The sequence below is a fragment of the Hylobates moloch genome, unplaced genomic scaffold (assembly GCF_009828535.3).
Source record: "Hylobates moloch isolate HMO894 unplaced genomic scaffold, HMol_V3 SCAFFOLD_21, whole genome shotgun sequence".
Lineage (NCBI taxonomy): Eukaryota > Metazoa > Chordata > Mammalia > Primates > Hylobatidae > Hylobates > Hylobates moloch.
In genome coordinates, this window is record NW_026652296.1 from 24,645,148 (window position 1) to 24,664,419 (window position 19,272).

The 19,272-nt window shown below is 49.7% G+C and overlaps 1 protein-coding gene and 1 pseudogene across 17 annotated transcripts in view; both read right to left on the reverse strand.

Annotated features, from left to right (window-relative positions):
- Positions 1 to 19,272, reverse strand: part of EPB41L1 (erythrocyte membrane protein band 4.1 like 1) — a 145,203-nt gene that overhangs the window by 104,004 nt on the left and 21,927 nt on the right. The window lies entirely within an intron of this gene.
- Positions 13,307 to 13,417, reverse strand: LOC116461571 (small nucleolar RNA U13; annotated as a pseudogene).

Consider the following 19,272-nt stretch of genomic DNA (forward strand, 5'->3'; position numbering starts at 1 on the left):
ATACCATCGAATCCCACCCCTCGTGCACATGGGAACACTGAGGCCTAGGGATTAGCGGGGATCTGCTTAAGTTCACAGCATGAGCCAGTGGCAAAGCTAGAACATGACCTTGGGCTACAAACTCCCTGGTCTACTGGAGTTTCCAATTTATTTCACCATTGCTATTTCTTGTTGTGTCTAGCTTAAGTTTACATATTTGAAGTTCAAGAGTATAATCACCCCTGCAAGCCTAATTCTGGGAGGTGGCAAGAACTTTGGAGACAGACAGACCTGGGTTCAAATCCCAGCCCCACCACTTCCCAGCTGAGTGGCCGTTCATTTATTTATACAGTAGAAAAAGACAATGGGGGCAGAGGCTAAGAGCATAGGCTACAGTCCTAGCTCTGCCATTTCATGACAGGTGAGACACTTTATCAACTGCTGATTCAGCTTCCTGTTCCGTAAAACCTACCTCACCTAGTCATCCAAGTATAGAATGAGAAAAATATAAATGAAGAATCAGATACAAGGTTTGCTATGGAATAATGATAGAGATTATTGTTACCCTTTTTTTTTTTTTTTTTTTTTTTTGACAGGGTCTCACTCTGTCGCCCAGGCTGGAATGCAGTGGCATGATCTTGGCTCACCACAAGCCTCAACCTCCCAGGCTCAAGCAATTCCCCCACCTCAGCCTCCTGGGTAGTTGGGACCACAGGCACGTGCCACCACGCCCAGGTAATTTTTGTATTTTTTGTAGAGACAGGGTTTGCATATTGCCCAGGCTGGCCTCAAACTCCTGAGCTCAAGCTATACGCCTGCATTGGCCTCCCAAAGTGCTGGGATTACAGGCGTGAGCCACTGCATCCAGCTACTATTAATATTATCTTTAATGCTATGATTGGGGTATGTTTTCAGCAGGTAGCAAGAAGGTATCTCCGTCTCAAAGCTCTAGTCCTCCCATTTCTCCTCATGGAATCATGCAGTGTTAAGCTGGCCAGGGCCCTGCATCACAGACAACAGATCTGAGATCCAGAGGGAAATGGCATGCTCAAGGTCAGGGAGCAAGTTAAGGAGAGGGGTGAACTAGAACCCAGATCTCTTGAATCTACGGACTTAATTCCCTAAACACAAGCTCTTACTTTGTGCATGGGCTTGGTGGGAAGAAATGGTGGTCTTTCAGACCCCGAATACCAAAGGGTAGCTGGATCTCAGCCAGAATGGAACTCATCTTTCCCTCATGGCAGTCCCAGGCCAGAAGCAAGGCGGGGCTCAATGCTGGTCGACCAGGCCAACTGGGCTAGCAGCCAGAGTGGAGCCAAAGGCACAGCTCGGGCCCTCTCACCAGCTACATAATAAAGTAATTATGGGATTAGGGATAGAATTAGTCACTTGTGTAATTATTTTTCTTAGAACAAGAGCAGAAAGGACCTTTTTCAAGAGTTGTTCCTTGGCCCTCCCCAAGAGTATTCACGCAGAGACACAGATGAGTGCACACACACAAGCACGTGTACACACACAGCGTGATGGCGGTGTGTGGAGCGGGTGCTTGGCTTTCTGTGGCAGTGCCTCAGCGGGTCCCACACCTACCAGGCCTACCTCTGAAGGTCAGGGGTGACATTTCCCAATGTCTGCCTCACTGAACACGTTTATCACACTATCACAGGTGCACTGCCTTCCTTCCGGGCCCCCCATCACACAGAATCTCTCATACACCTCCCCGGCCACAGCATATCAGGCCCGGACCCCCAAGCCCTCCCTCCATCTTGGAGGCTAGTGGTACAATTCCAGCGGGATCTGGGGGTCCAGTAATCCAGAGAGATCTTTGGTACTGGCTGCTGTGGTAGGCATAATAATGCCCCCCCACCAAAGATGTCCATGTCTTCATCCCCAGAATCAGGTGAATATGTTACCTCACATGGCAAAAGGGACCTTGCACAGGTGATTAGGTAAAGAGTTTTGAGATGGAGAATGGTCCTAGATTACCTGAATGGGCTCAATGTAACCACAGGGGTTCTTGTAAGTCAAAAGGGGATTTGGGGGAGTCAGAGGAGATATGATGACGGAGGCAGAGGTGGGAGGGATGCAGCTACTAGAAGGCGCCATGAACCAAGGCATGTGGGTGGCCTGGAGAGCTGGAAAAGGCCAGGTGAGGATGCTCCCCTAGCAGCTCTGCCAATGCCCTGACTTCAGCCCCATAAGGTCCATTTTCAGATTTTGACCTCTAGAAGTCTAGAGTCACCCATTTGTGTTGTTTTAAGTATATGGTCATTTGTTAGGGCAGCATTAGGAAACTGACACAGTCACCTAGGGAGGGGTCCTCAGAACTCACCTTTCCCTCCAGACTGAAACACCCTCCTCAAGGGCTAGCCAGACAGACTCCTTGGGGCCAGATGTCCCCTGGATATACCTCTGGGGAACAGGCCTGAGTTGAGGCCCCAAGCTCTAACCTAGAGAGATAACTTTGTGGGGGAAAGCACCCCAGAAATGTGACGGCTCTGGGAGGAAAGGGAGAGACCCCACCTTATAGCTCCATCCAGGCACTCCACCCTTCCCACATATTCTTGAACAGAGGGCCACCTACGCCATAAACCACACCATCCACAGCAGTAGCCTGGCATCAGGGAAAGAGCACTGGAGGCAGGAAGCCTGATTCTGGCCTCAGCTCTGCCCCTGCATCACCAGGTGGTGAGAGACCAGCCCCTTCCTCTCTCTAGGCCTGACCATTGTCATCATGGCTTACTGTATATCAAGTGTCTTCCATGCTTTCATGCATAGAAAGCCTCACAGGGACCCTGTGAGGTAGCTCCCTGTCATGATGTTCACTTTACAGCTGAGGAAGTGGACACAAGGTGGTTAAGAGGGGAGGCTGGTTTGAACCCAGGCAGCCTGACTCCACAGCCCTATTCTGCCTCCCACCTTAGGATGAATGAATGCATGGACAGAGGACAGTTGGGAGCAGTCCCTACACACAAGGAACAGGCTCTTCAGACCTAAGAGAAATAAAAAACAGGCTAGGTGTGGTGGCTCACGCCTGTAATCCCAGCACTTTGGGAGGCCAAGGTGGGTGGATCACAAGGTCAGGAATTTGAGACTAGCTTGGCCAACATGGTGAAACCCCATCTTTACTAAAAATGCAAAAAGTAGCCAGTCATGGTGGCTTATGCCTGTAATCTCAGCACTTTGGGAGGCCGAGGCGGGCGGATCACCTGAGGCCAGGAGTTCAAGACCAGCCTGACCAACATAGAGAAACCCCATCTCTACAAAAACTACAAAATTAGCTGGGCATGGTGGTGCATGCCTGTAACCCCAGCTACTCGGGAGGCTGAGGCAGGAGAATCACTTGAACCCAGGAGGCAGAGGCTGCAGTGAGCCAAGATTGCGCCATTGCACTCCAGCCTGGGCAACAAGAGCGAAATTCCGTCTCAAAAAAAAAAAAATTAGCCGGGTATGGTGGTGGGCTCCTGTAATCCCAGCTACTCAGGAGGCTGAGACAGGAGAATCCCTTGAACCCAGAGGCAGAGGTTACAGTGAGCCGATGTGCCGCTGCACTCCAGCCTGGGCAACAAGAGCAAAACTCCGTCTCGGGGAAAAAAAAAAGAGAGAGAGAGAAATTTTAAAAAATCAAATAAAAAGAGAGAGAGAGAGAAAAATAAAAAACAGTTCCTGCCATTCACCCTGGATGCTGGGGTTAAAGGTTGGCATAGCAGTTTGGCAAGTTTACTGAGAGCTTCTAAGGCAGCCACAGCCTTTTACCCAGAATTCCCTTCCTGGGTCTTCACCCCAAGATACATCATCATCTGAAATACAGGAAGAACATTTTATGCAATGTTCATTGCACTGTTATTCATAATAGCAAAAACTGGAAACAGCCTGAATATCCATCAACAGGAAAAGGGATGAGTCGATCATGTATTTAATAGAATCCTCAGTAACGACACAGAAGGCAGCTTCCGATACACCATTAAGAGAAAAATGCAGGATAGTACTGATGATGCAGTAGAAATTATGACTGTGCAAGAAAGAGCAAAGGAAAACTGGTGAAAGGAAACACTCCAAGCTCCCAATCATATTCAGGAGTAATTTTTTTCTGCTTCCTGTTTTCCCAAATCTTGGTACTATGTTATTATGGTTTTAATTAAAAAACAAAACAAAACAAAAAACTGCTGGGCAAGGTGGCTCATGCCTGTAATCGCAGCATTTTAGAAGGCCAAGGCGAGCAGATCACTTGAGGTCAGGAGTTTGAAATCAGCCTGGCCAATATGGAGAAATCCTGTCTGTACTAAAAATAGAAAAATTAACTGGGCATGGTGATGGGTGCCTGTAATCCCAGCTACTCGGGAGGCTGAGGCATGAGAATCACTTGAACCTGGGGGGCGAAGGTTGCAGTGAGCTGAGATCGTGCCACTGCACTCCAGCCTGAGTGACAGAGCAAGACTCCGTCTCAAAAAAAAACCAAAAACAAAAAAACCTGCTGGGTGCAGTGGCACACTCTGTAATCCCAGCTACTCTGGAGGCTGAAGTGGGAGGATCCCTTGAGTCCAAGAGTTTGAGGCTGTGATTGCACCTGTGAGTTGCCACTGCATTCCAGCCTGGCCAACATAGTGAGCTCTCATTTGTATTTTTTAAAATAAATGAATAAATTGAATTTTTAAAATTAAAAAACGGTATTATTTTAAAAATGACAATAACTGCAATGCAGCCCTGAGGAACCCACACACTGAACAGTTAAGGAGAAGGGCAGGAACAGGCAAATGAGGGCAGGCCAGAGAGGGAGTGAGAAAGCCAGAAAGTGGGGTGTGCTGTCCCAGAGATCAAGAAGAGGGAGTGCTTCGGGAGCAGTGAGCCTGGGGTCAGGGTGGCCTGGGACCCGCTAGTGACCCGATGCTTGCCCTTATGCCCCCCAATTGCATTCATAACGCAAACCAGGTGCCAAGAATGATCTAACAATCGACCCTCACACATTCCCCAGGAAGGCGTCTGAAAAAGTGCCCCCACCATGACCAGTGGCTCCAGGAGCAGTATTTACAATGCAAACCAGGCTCCCCCCAGGAGAAGCGGTAACGCACCACACCCGTGGCCATTCACCCCCCAGTCCAGCCCAAGCGAAACAGAAGAGGCCTCATGTACAAGAGCCTGGTCGGAATTTTCTGGTGTCTTCAGAATAAGACTCTCTTGGTCCATACCATTCACCAATTCTACCACCTGTGTTTCCACAGGGACTCACAAACCACTCCCAGGACCCACCCCTCACCCCTACCCATGCTGGCTTCTTAGGCCCATCCCTCAGCCTCTTTGAGACATGTCCCTTAGATTCTGTGCCTCCTCCATGTAAGCTACACAAGCTTGCCCAGAGAGTCACATCTCATTGGCACAAATTCACCCACCTACACACCCACCAGCCTTTTTTCTTCTGAGAATGCCCCTTCCTCCCTCTCTCCACCCACCTCATCCAGGACCCCAGGCAAACCTCAGCAAAGGAGAGAAGGTCCCCCAGCAACTCATGCCTGACTTCAACATCCCATCCCTGCCTCCCACCACACCTGTGACAGACAGTGGCCAGGTCTGGGCTGCTGCCTCTAGACCCCAGAGGTGGAGAGAGGCTAGGTCACAAAGCTAAAAACTAAACCAGGCTCTGAAGGCCAACTAAGAAGTCCCCTCTGACCCTCAACCTGGTGAGTCGACAAGAAGCATGGCTGAGTCACTACCAGATGCAACCCCATCACACCCCATGCTAAGAAATTGACATTGCTTACAGCCCAAATGCACGGGTCATCCTCCTGGGCAGCCCGTGGTAATGAGTGTCACGGGGCCAAGGCAGGGCCAGTACCAATTAAGGCTGCTCCTTTTCCTGCCAGTGAGCTCAGTCTCATTACTTTGCTCCATTTTCAGCTCATCTGAAAAATCCTCATTTGAGGTCCCTGGAGGATCTTAAAAGTGTTATTTAAACATTAGCTCTGACACACAGCCTCCCCGATCCACCCAAGGCCAATACTTTTTTCTCCCTGCTTTTTGGCACTGCCAGGAATGAGCTGCATCTAAGGCCCGGCCTGGGGCACCTCAGGTCCTGCAGCCTAGGGCCCCTCCTCGATCTGAACTTTCCCTATCTCCCTGCCTTGTTTAGAAGAGAGAGCAGGGAAGGGAACTTGGTGTCTCCTGTATGGCAGACATGTCATCTTGGCAACAAGCCCTGTGAGGTGGCATTATTATTCCTGTGTGATAGATGGGGAGACTGCAACTGAGCCATCCTCCCAAGGTCACCTAGCCAGCAGGTAGACAAGTTAGGCCTGGAACCCAGGACTGCTGAGCTCCAGGGCTCTTCCAGCTACCCTCACCCACCCCCACATGCTCCTTTCTGCACACTGCCTAGCCCCACCCTGCAACAGACACGAGCACCCATCATTCGTTCCTCCGGGCTTCTGACCCTGGGGCTCGGTCCAGGTGAGACAGATGAGGACAAGAGGGGTTGTAGGATGTAGGGCTTCTAGGACAGGCTTCAGGGAGCACAATTTTTCCTACAGAAAACCAAAACAACGCTCAAGGCTGGTTACAACCCCCTATTCTGACCTGCATCTTACAAGGGAACCTACGAGAGAGAATGCAGTCAGAGGCACGCAAGAGGCACGAGGAGGGCCATGGAAGGTCAGGGAGGTGGGGATCTGAGCTGTGTGGTCAGGGAAGTCAGAGCTGGAAGGACCAGAGTTTAGCCCAATGCCTTCATTTTTACAGGTAGGGAAACCAAGGCCCAGGGAGAAGAGACCTGCCCAAGGCCAAGAGTGAGTCTGGCTATGTCAGGATTGGTATACAGTTTTCCTGATTCTTAGGCTAGCTTTCCTGGACCTAGAAGGATGAAAGGCCTGGAGCAGATGCTGCCCAGGATTACTGAAAAACGAATGAGCAAGGGGATCCAGCACCCCCAGCTAAGGAGGTAGGACAGAGACACCAACACAGTGCATCCATGGGGACTCCAGCCTTACTTGTCTCTCACCTCAGGGAAGGTGTAGGCAGAAGAGAGGCCCTTCCATTCATCAAAGCTTAAGCTCCAGCAGGAGCCAATCAGGGCCTCAGAAGAAGGCAGAAACTTTGGTTCCCCTGGCAACTCAGACAAAGGCATCTCCTCATCACTGCAATCAGCTGGGGTGGGGATGCAGACTGTATTCCACCAGACCCAGACAGGGCTCTCCTCTCCTTTTCTCATAAGAAGGGAGTACCAACCCAATCCCTTTGGTTTTAGCCCTGAAACTTCAGTCATATCTCTGAGCTCATCTCAGATGGGAGGCGGGGTATGGATGAGCCTCACTGTTGGAGGCTTAGGACAATAGCTGAGTCCTCTCCAGTCTGTGGGGGCCCTCCCGCTGCCACTAGGTGTGTGCCTCTGAGATGGGCGGGGGGCTGTGCTGATGTTCATCAGTTCATCACCCCATCCTCCTCTCCAGAGGCAGTGCCAGCTGCATGCCATGGGAAAGCCTGTAGCTGCCAGTGAGGTGCCTGGGCCAAGCCCAGCTGTGGCATTATTCACAATCATGAGCAACTTTCTTCTCTTGTTCCCATCCATAAGGAAAATTAGACGGATAATCTAAGACCTAAGTTTCTCTGGAATGTGAGCTTCCAGTACACACCCATCAAGAAAATAAGAGAGGGAGCACACAGGAGCTTACCTTTCACCACTCTTGAAAAGTTGCCTAGTCTTGGTCCAGAGCCGTGGAATAAATACACAAAACATTCCACTGGCCAGGCGCGGTGGCTCACGCTTGTAATCCCAGCACTTTGGGAGGCCAAGCCAGGCGGATCATCTAAGGTCGGGAGTTTGAGACCAGCCTGACCAACATGGAGAAACCCAGTCTCTACTAAAAATACAAAATTAGCTGGGCGTGGTGGCACATGCCTGTAATCCCAGCTATTCGGGAGGCTGAGGCAGGAGAATCGCTTGAACCCGGGAGGCAGAGGTTGCAGTGAGCCGAGATCGCGCCATTGCACTCCAGCCTGGGCAACAAGAGTGAAACTCTGTCTCAAAAAAAAAAAAAAAAAAAAAAAATTCCACTAACTGGAACTGCCTCTTTGTACATGCTTTGAAGAAAATCACAAGAAAACTGATAGACTCTGAAATACAGCTTCCAAATAAAATTCCCAGCTTTGTTACCACTAAAGGAGGCCAAGCTGCCACCCCTCCTTAGGAGGTATGAACAGTGTCCCCAGGAGGCCCTCCTCATCCCTAATGGAGGAGTCATCATTCAGAGATTTTAGAAAGATTTTCTACACGGAGAGTCAGATAAAAGAGAGGTTTCTCAGGGAGCTACTGAATTCCCAGAAAAGTCAAACTACAGGCATCAAAACCCACATGCACTGTCCATACTTTCGGTTTTATAATCTCGTCAGCAACCCCATGGAGAAAGTCTACAGCCATCCAAGACAAGTTCCTTTCTTCCCCCTCCCTTCCCCAAGACCCATCAGGCCCCACACTCTGTCCGTTCTCTGTCTCTACTCACTCTGTGATCTGTTCCCTCTTCTACACTTCCACGAGCCTGAGATGAAGCCCATCACTTCTCACCAGGCCACACCAACAGCCTACCATCCATCTCCTGGTCTCCAGCCTTACCCTTCCAATTCATCCTCCCACTGCCAGAAATCAGATCACATCATTCCCAACCTAATACCCTGCAGTGTCTTCATCGCTCTCCAGATAAAGTGCCAGCTCCTGGCCAATATACACGGGCTGCAGGAGCTGGACCCACCTGCCGCTCCACTTGCCTCCTTGCCGTCCCCAATACACACAGGAAACTCCTGCCACTCCAAAGTGTTTCATGCCTCTGTGCACTTGTGGTTCAATCTACCTTTCTGAATCCCCCACTGCTGAATGGAAGATAATAGCTCACCTTTACTGAGCGCTCAGTAGGTGCTAGGCTCTCTGCTAAGCCCTTTGCAGGTTCTACCTCATTGATCCTCCCCAAGAAAACCATGAGGCAGGTACGAACAGCAGCCTGTTTACAGATGAAGAAACAGAATCAGAAATGCGAATGAGCCTGGCAGAAGTCACACGGTTGATAAGGGGAGGGGCTCAAATAGAAATCCAAGCATCTGACTCTTAGGTCACCCCTATCCTCCACTCCCCAGAAACAATGTAATGGCCACGTGGAATCAGATGCTCCCAACTGTGTCCCCTCCTTCTGGGTCTGTGGGAATAGCCTGTCTCAGAGAATGACACCAGAAAGGTTCCCAGCCTGTCTCTCTCTGGGTTTGTCCCCAACCCTGCACCCCCACCACCATACAGCACAGCCCCTTGAGTATGCAAAGTGGCTGAGCCCACATCTCAGAAGTAGGGCTTTATAGTTACATTAATGGCCCAGCAATGACTCCCAGCTACTGTCTTTCAGGAAGTCTAAACTCTTTGGCTGAGCACCAGGGACCCCCAAGATCTGGCACGAGTGCATCACTTTCCAACTTAATTATCTGCTGCCTCCCCTACCCACCATGTATGTGATATATCAGTGGGTATTTATTATCTCTGCCATGTCAGTTCTCACTAAAAGCTGCCATTTATTGAGCACCTCCTAAGAGCCATACCCTATGCCAGGCACTCAACCAGCACTCTCTCATTTCCTTACAATTCATTCATTCATTCATCCAACAGATACTTATTGAATACCTACTGTGTGCCATGCCATGTGGAATCAAGAGTGAACATGACATTAAAAGAAAAAGACAAATAGCTACAAATTGTGATAAGCATCATGAAGGAATCAAGAGGTGGTGAAAAAAGCAGTGCAGGGGGTGGGAGGACTAAATTAAACTGAGACGTAAAGGATAAGAAGGAGCCAAGGCGGCAAAGAGCCAGGAAAAGAATTCTAAGCAGAGGGAACCTAAGCATGTGTAAAGGTCTTGAGACTGGAATGAATTTGCTAAATGAATAGAGAAGACTCCTGTGGCTGACGGAAATGACCAATAGAATAATTTCCAATGACCTATAGAGACCAATAGAAATAGATGGCTGGAACGGGGAGGCAGGGACCGGCTCACTCAGGGCTCTGAATGCCATGGTAAGGAATTTAGATTTTATTCTAAGGGCAGAGGAAAGTCACTGAGTGACATAGTCAGATTTGTGTTTTTTGGGTTTTTTGTTTTGTTTTGTTTTGTTTTGAGACGGATTCTCACTCTGTCACCCAGGCTGGAGTGCAGTGGCGCGATCTCGGCTCACTGCAAGCTCTGCATCCCGGGTTCACGCCATTCTCCTGCCTCAGCCTCCTGAGTAGCTGGGACTACAGGCACCTGCCACCACGCCCGGCTAATTTTTTTTTTTTTTGTATTTTTAGTAGAGACGGGGTTTCACCATGTTAGCCAGGATGGTCTCGATCTCCTGACCTCGTGATCCGCCCGCCTCGGACTCCCAAAGTGCTGGGATTACAGGGGTGGGCCACCGCACCCAGCCAAATTTGTGTTTTACAAAGTTCACTCTGGCTGCCACTTGGAAAGGAGACTTGGGAATATAGATGGTGTATGTATTGTATACAAAGTAATTGGCATAGCACTGGTACATAGGTGCTCACTGAATGTTAATTCCCTTTTTCTTCTCTCTCTAGCCCCCATCTCAGGCTGGGAATGTCCTCTTCATCTAACTCCCCTTCTTTCTTCTGACCTATACATTGCCAGAACTTAAATTTTATGCCCAGGTGCAGTGGCTCACTCCTATAATCCAAGAACTTTGGGAAGCCAAGGTGGGTGGATCACCTGAGGTCAGGTGTTTGAGACCAGCCTGGCCAACATGGCAAAACCCTGTCTCTACTAAAAATACAAAAATTAGCCAGGTATGATGGTGGATGCCTGTAATACCAGCTACTTGGGAAGCTGAGGCAGGAGAATCGCTTGAAGCCGGGAGGCAGAGGTTGCAGCGAGCCAAGATTGCACCACTGCACTCTAGCCTAGGCAACAGAGCGAGATTCTGTCTCAAAAACAAACAAACAAACAAACAAAAACAGAACTTAAATTTTCTGAGGACATGTGATCTGGAAGACATGTGTCTTCCTGGTTAGATCGGGAAACTGAGGTCCTGCAAGAGTACACAATTTTCCCAGTGTCACAGAGGGGCCTGTAGCAGTGGTGGAACTTTTCTGCCTTCCCCTCTTCCCCCGAACTAGACCCTGGGCTGGTCCGAAGGTCGGGAGGAACGGGAGGCAGCAAGTGTGAGGGCCTTTCCTCTGTGTTCTTGTTCTCTACCTCCGCCCCTCCCCCGATCACAGAGATGTTCAGAAAGCCTGGTTCTCAGTCAATTATGGTCTCAGGGTAAGTGGAGCATGGGAGGGGGCCTAGAGAAAGCCCCATCTCTAGGTATCCTCTCTCCTTCTGCTTGAACCAGATAAGGGCAGGCCAGACTATAGAATGAAAACTTTCCCATGGAGGCTGGATGCTTGCTAGGATGTTGGCTGATCCTATCAACATCCCCAGGAAGCGAGCAAGGGTTGAGGCACTCATTTTACCCAGCTGGAACCTGCAGCAGTCGTCAGTGCTCTATCGTTTGTTCAGGGATGGAGAGAAAATGGTAGAACCCCAACTAGAATCAAACAACGTGGCTGTCTGAGGATCACTGAGCCCAAAGCCCCATTGTACAGGTGCTGAAACTGAGGTCCAAGAAGGGAAAGGGGCTGGCCAAGGGCCACATACCGAGTAAGCAGTGGAACCAGGACTAGAAGTCTGCGTGGCTTCTGCCTTCCAGTTTCCCAGGAAGCCTCCCTTGAGAAAGGTAGAAAAGGCGGCAGAAGTGAGGCTGGGATTTGGGGGTATGGGGGTAAGGACAGGGCAGCACTGCCTCCTCAGGCCTGCCCCACCCCAGCTCCCAGCCGTCACACTGCTCATGGGTGTGGCCAAACCTGACAAACCAGTCTCTGTGCCAGAGCTGAGTAGCAGAGCCCAGAGCTTCAGGGGTGTGGGTGAGGCGGTAGACACCAAGAACCAGGAAGGACACAGAAAGGCTCTTCCAGGGCCTGCTAGCCTAGGCCACATGGCCGCTGCCCAGAGAAAGGATAGGTGCTCACAGCTGAGTGGCCCCACCACCAGGAATGGTGTACAGCAGGACTCACCAGGCCTCCTGTCCCCATTTGGCACAAAGGCCGGCCCTCTGCATCGCCCCCTCCTCTGGACACTCAACCTATAGGCTGTTTGCGTCAGTTGGGCAAGAGTCCCAGGAACTTATCTGAGAAACATGACAGGAGGCAGGGAAACATGACAAATGACATGGAGACACTTCTCTCCCCACAACCATAGCATCAGGATAAAATGTGGCCACTCTCCACCTGGCCAGGTGCACACACGCTCTATCCTTTGCCCTCCCCTACTCCGTGAGCAAGGCCAAGGAACAGCTGAGCACACGACGCACTTGTGCAGGGAGAGATCAGTAGATCTGGGTTCCAGCATAGTTTGGTGACACTTGGCAAAGTCTTGGGGAAAGCTGCCCTTCTCGGGCTTTGGTTTCACCACCCTTCCCAAGGCAGGACTAGGTTAACTGCATAGTTTCAGGGGCCTTGAAGGTCTGCTCTCATTCCACCTCCACTCCAGCCTTCCCCATTTCCTGACCAAAGGAAATAATAAGAGGTTACACCCACCAGTGTATGGGGTCCCTACTGGACAGGTCTGGCTTTTGTGTCAGGGGCTGCCTTGCTGGAACCTGTTCCGTCAGCTCTGAGAAGCCAGCAGGAGACCCCTCGGGCTAGAGTGTGGGGAAGCTGATGAGCTACCCAGCCCAGAGGTCACTTCCAGGGCCTGTGAGACCCAGGAGCCAACTGCTAGGCAGGAAGGGACCTTGGAATCAGCCTGGGCTCCTGTGAGCACATGACACATAGGCCAGGCAAATGCCCCACAAATGCCAGGGACTGTTCTCATATCCCCCTTTGGTAGATGGGGAGGAAGAGGACCAGAGAGAGGCAAGAACCAGCCTAAGGTCACCCAGCATGGCCACAGAAGAGGCAGGATCACAGCCCAAGCCTGACCCCCAGCACATGGGCTCCCAGCACATGCTACCTCCCCCAACAGAGGTATTTTTCCAAATTCAAAATCATGCATCCCATGGAGGAACCAAGAGACATCTTTGCCACTACCCCTTGGGAAATGCCAGAGAATGATATGAAGTTCTGCTTTCGGGCTGCTATAACCAACACCATCAACTGGGTGGCTCATAAACAACAAAAATGTGTTTCTCACATTTTTGTGAGAAGTCAAAGATCAGGGTGCCAGCAGATTCCGTGTCTACTGAGGGCTGCTTTCTGGTTCAGAGATGGCTCCTTCTAGTCATCATATGGTAGAAAGGAAATCTAGCTCTCTGAGATCACTCTCTCTTTTTTTTTCATGTCAGACAGGTAATGCGTTCACATCGTACATTGTAACAAGGTTTGAAGGCAGCACATCTCACACACATGCGTGAACACCCAGTCATCATGGTTATGAACTACCAAAGGCTCTGGGATCTTTTACAGGGACATTAATCCCATTCATGAAGGTGGAGCCCTCATGACCTCATCACCTCCCAAAGGCCCCACCTCTTAATACCATTACCTTGGCGGTTAGGATCTCAACAAATAAATTATAGGGGGACACAAACATCCAGACCACAGCATGTGTTTACCTGCCATGTGCGCCTCTGTATCCCAGTACATAGGACAGTGTTTGGAGTATGGTAGGAACTCCACTAAAATTGGAGTTTTTAATAAAAATTTGTGGACTAAATCAGGACACAATGGAGGAGCAGCTGGAGGCAAAATCCATTTCTAGGCCCAAGCACTGGGGTGGTGGGTAGGAGAAAGAGAAACAGATGAGAGAGAAAATATGAATCTGGCTGTCCAGGGCTCAGGCTCCAGCCAGGCTACATCAAACAGACAGGGACATGGTCAGCCTAGAGCTTCAGAAATCCTAGATTCAAAGGCAAAAGGCAGATTGCCCACCACACGGAATGTATGGACTTCGAGGCCTGTGTATGCTTCTGTGGCTTGCCAAGTTCACCGGACCAGTCCCTCTTTGCTCACTCAGTCTTCAGCTGGACTGACTGCCCTTTTCCTCCTGTGTGCTCTACAGTCCAGTGGATAAGACTCAGCACAGCCTCTCATTTTGAATCCCAGCTTCACCAACACTCAGGCAAATTATGACAACTTTCTGTGCCTCAGTTTCTTGATCTGCCAACTAGGGATTATACTATAACCCATTTCTTAGGATGAGGATTAAATGACTTTAAGTGATACAGAAATGAATCACTTATAACCATGCCTGGCTTAGAGCAGGGGCATGATAAATGGTCATCTGTTTTAATGGTTATTAGCGCTTAGTGATAATGTTACCGACAGTTTCTAGCTGTGATCAGTTGAAGGCCAGAACAGCAATATCAGGGGTGGACTCAAACTGAAGAGGGCTACTTGGAGTGATGAAGTAAGGACTAGCTTGGTCTGGGAGAGAGGACCCCTGGGCTCAAGTTCACCTCTCTCAGGCTCACCGTGTGACCAGCGCAGAGGGTACAGAGGAGGAGGGTGGGCAGGGAAGTGGTATTGAAGAAAGGGCTGAAATGGGCTTGCCCTGGATGGAGGGCAGTGGGCAATCCAGCATTGTTCCTCGCCTGCTTAAAATTCATCAGTGACTCCTCCTGCTCTTCTGAATCAAAGCCAGCCCTAATCTCATCACAGGATTCAAGGGCACCCTGGACTGACATGAAGATACCCTACCCTGTCCACCTTGTCCCTTTCCTTCCCTTCCCCTCCTCTCCCCTCCTCTCCCCTCCCCTCCCTTCCTCTCCCCTCCCCTTCCCTTCCCTTCCTTCCCCGCTTCCTTCCTGCTTTCTTGCTTTCCGTCAAGATGGAGTCTTGCTCCGTCACCCAGGCTGGGGTGCAGTGGCTCAATCTCGACTCTCTGCAACCCTACCAGGTTCAAGTGATTCTCCTGCTTCAGCCTCCTGAGTAGCTGGGATTACAGGCGTGCACCACCATACCTGGCTAATTTTTGTATTTTTAGTGGAGATGGGGTTTCACATGTTGGCCAGGCTGTTCTCAAACTACCGATCTCCAGTGATCTGCCCACCTCGGCCTCCCAAAGTGCTGGGATTACAAGCGTGAGCCACCACGCCCGGCCAAAACAAAATTTTTAAGTAAAATAAATAAATAAATGTTACATTCATTAATACATTCATTCAACAAATATCTATTAAGCACCTATATGTGCAGGGCATGCTCTAATATAATCCCAGGTATTCTTTTTTAAAAAAATTGAGATATAATTCATATGCCATAAAATGTACCACTTTACAGCATACAATTCACTCCTCTTGAGTATATTTACATACGGAGTTGTGCAATCATCATCACTAATTCCAGAATCCCAGTTGTTCTGGCAAGTGCTGAGCTGTAACCTCCAATGCTCCTTAGGAACCTGGGTCTCTAGTTCTGGTTTGGCCCAGATGCTACTTTTCTGACAAAGCTTAGGGTGCCCCTTGGAAGATATTCTCTGGGATAGAAGTAGAGCAAAAGATAGGCACTCGGTGCACTCTGTGTTTCTTTTTTTTCTTTTTTTTTTTTTTTTGAGATGGAGTCTTGCTCTTGTAGTCCAGGCTGGAGTGCAGTGGCTCGATCTTGGCTCACTGCAACCTCCACCTCCCGGGTCCCAGTTCAAGCAATTCTCCTGCCTCAGCCTCCCAAGTAGCTGAGATTATAGGCACGCATCATCTGTGTTTCATTTAATGAAACAAAGCAGTAGATTTTCCTGGGGAAAGGCCCATCGTATTAGCCCAGTCCAAGCCTTTTCCTAGCCTTGCCTCTCTAAGCTGTCCTGAATGCAGCGATTGTGCTGACCCTTGCCTCAGTTTCCCTGTCTACTCCCTGAGCAGCAAGCAGGCTGAAACCCATTCCTCCAACATCCCACAGAGGGATGCCCCCTAACAAATGGCTAATCTTGTGTACCTTGTCAGAAGGAAAAGACTAGCCTGTTATGTTAGCTGAGATTGGCAAGAACAGTAGATTGAGACTGGATTTGGGGAACTCTCAAATACAGAAGTGGTGAGTGAGGCTTTACTCTGGAGGCCTTAGGAAGCCTGGGAAGGTCTGAACTGGGGACATGACTCCTCCCCCACACTGGGCTGAACCCGAGAGGGAGTCCTGGAAGTAGAGAGGGACTAAGAGGCCTGCCAGAGGCTGTCCCAGTAGCTGTCAGCACTGGGGACTGAGAAGTAAGGTCAGGATTCCTGGACACTGGCTTCTATCTTCTAGCCCTGCTCTGCCACTATCACCCGTGTAACCTTGGAGAAGTTACTTACCTTCTCTGAGCCTCAGTTAACCCACCCACAAAATGGGGATAATTATACCCTTCCTGCCTTATCTCTCAGGATTACAAGGAAAATCAGATGAGATGATAAATTGAAAAGCCCTTTGTAGAAAAAAATATAAAGGACTTTGATTCTAGTTCTAGTGTGAGCCAGGTGATAAGGGCCATGGGGTTGAAGGATCCTAAGGACAGAATAATTCTTTCATAATTCTTCTGTCCTCTGCCTCTTTTCCCCTTACAGAAATGCTGGAATTCCTTCAAGAAGGATTGGAGAAATCCAGGGACTCCAGATACCGTAAGAGTCACAGAAAAATACTGGATGTCTGGACCTTACGTGGGCAACATTCCTGAGGCCTGGGTCCCCCAGAGACACCCCTCTAGCTCTCAGGCAGGTAGCAATCCAGGAGGAATGATCTGTTACCAGGTAGAAGAGAGGATGGAGAGCAGCCAGGGCAGCCAGAGTCAGCATTTCAGAGCCACTGCCACAGGAGGAGAAATTGATGGGCAAGAGCAGGGGAGGGAAGGGGCAGTTTTCCATGTTGAGTCTCCATGCTTACGTCCCTCCTTCAGGAGACAATGGCACAGCCATTCACATTTCATGTGACAACTGCATTTGCATCATTTTCCTCCTATGAACCTCAACTTCCTCATCTGCAAAATGGGGTAATAAAACCCCTGACTCACTGTGAGTCCAGCTCAAGAATAATAACTGCTATTCTTCTGTCCTTTGAAACCAAGAGAGCTCCTAGCACTACATCATACTCTTCCCCCAATTTCCCACCTGTGTTGTTTGGAGAAAAATCCAAAGGCACTTTAGGGACAGAGCCCAGGCCTCTGGGGGCATTATCCACCTTCTGACAAATGGATGAGATTAGCTAAGGGAGGGCACAGGAGAAAGGAGCCCCTCCACGGGTGAGAGGCATGTGCTTCGGCCTGCTGTCCAGGGAGGACATGGAGAACCCTCCTGAATGGCTAGTCCAGCCATTCTGGTGCCTGGAGCACTGTGCTATCTGGAGAGAGTGCTGATCCCTGAGGAATGGACCATTCTTCCCGCCATTCACCACCAGGAAGAAGGGAATGAAGCACTGACAGCTGTTGGTGCCCAGGTGCCTTGTCTACCCTCCAGATAGGGCCTGCCCGCCTCACATCAGGAGAAAGGAAGGAACTGGGCACCTGTGTTGAGCTCTCCTGGAGAAGATCAAACCTCTTCACATCTCAGAAGAGAAAGTCTGGAAGAAGGAGGCACCTTCTGTGGGGCCTGAAAGCACAGCTGGCCACCACACCTCTCATCCTCACCCCCACCTCAGCTCTTTGGTGCTCCCCAAACTTCACTACCCCTGCTTCTCTCTTCCAAACCTTCCTGGAGATCCCTCCCTGAACTGAATGTCCAAATCCTAGTTCCCTTCAACTTAGATCAAATGTCCCCTTCTCCCCCTTTCCCTGACCTCTCTCCTCTGAACTCCAGTTGCATTTCTCCTGTCCCTGTCAGTGGCAATTTGCATGCTGACTGTGTCACAATCACATCTGCACACGTGTATTCCCCTCTAGGGGACACAGCTGACTGTAGTGGGTTCTAGTACAGGCTCTGGAGCTAGGCAGACCTGAACTCAAATACCAGCTTTGCAGTTTCTTAGTCACTTATTCCCTCTGAGCCTCAGTTTCCTCTGGAAAATGGGGACAATAACAGAACCCACTCTCTGGAGTTGTTGTTGCAATTATTATTATTATTACATTTTTGAGACAGTCTTATTCTGTCGCACAGGCTGGAATGCAGTCATACGATTGTGGCTCACTGCAACCTCCACCTCCTGAGTTCAAGTGATTCTCCTGTCTCAGCCCCCTCAGTGGCTGGGATTACAGGCGTGCGCCACCATGCCTGGCCAATTTTTGTATTTTTAGTAGAGACGGAGTTTCACCATGTTGGTCAGGCTGGTCTCAAACTCCCAACCTCAATTGATCCACCTGCCTCGGCCTCCCAAAGTGCTGGGATTACAGGTATGAGCCACTGCACCTGGACTGTTGCTGCAATTAAATGAGATAATGCACATAAAGATTTCAGCATGGAGCCTGGCACAATGTCAGTAATGTGACTTATTGTGATGGTGACCGTTCAGGCAGGTTCATGGATGATTTGTCTTGACAGCTCCTGAAACACCTAACACAGAGCCATATGCTGGCTGGATGGATTTGTACAGAGGTAGACATGTGCACTGCATAGGGAAGCCCTTTCCAACAGGCAGAGCAGTGCAACCTGGGCCTGGGCTGCCTCTGTAGGTCATGAGCTCCGTGCATACAAGCAAAGGCAAGATGGCCACTTGGCCTACCAAACAGAGGCTGGAGATGCAGTAGTCAGAGCATGGTCTCTGAAGCCAGACACCTTGGGCTTGAAACCCAGCTCCCTTACTCACTCAAAGTGTGGCCTTAACTTAACAGGGCCTCAGTTTCCTCATTGATAATATGGGGAAATAATAGTAATAATAGGACCTACCCAAAGACTGTCATGAGAGTTAAATGAAAGAATACACATAAAGCAATAGAACATGCCTGGCACAGGGAGAGTAATTCAATGCACATTAGCTATTGTTATTATTGTTGGCATTTGCATTACTATAACTGAAGAGGGGAGTTACAGCCCCTTGCAGGCCTATGAGCTGTTGCAACCTAGGGTTCCACTAATATCCTAGCATGTTCTCATGGTCTGCCAACAGCCTTCTACTACCCCTGTGTCTGGTGCTAGCTCTGCCCCTACATTAGCTACATGGGTAGGCACCTGACCCACACCTGGCCACTCAGAATATTCCTATCCTCCCAGCAACAGTGATTGAACCACTCAGAGTCCTTCCCTTGGATTGACATACAGATTCTAGAAGAAAAAGAGTCTCCCTTTTCTGTTTGGATTGCTAAGCTGGGACAGAGGACAGCTTAAAAGGGAGAGACAAGCAGTGATTGCAGAGAGAGAGTCAACCTGATTCCTTATTCTTCAGTCCCATGAACTGCCCCAGGATCCATTAAAGTCAT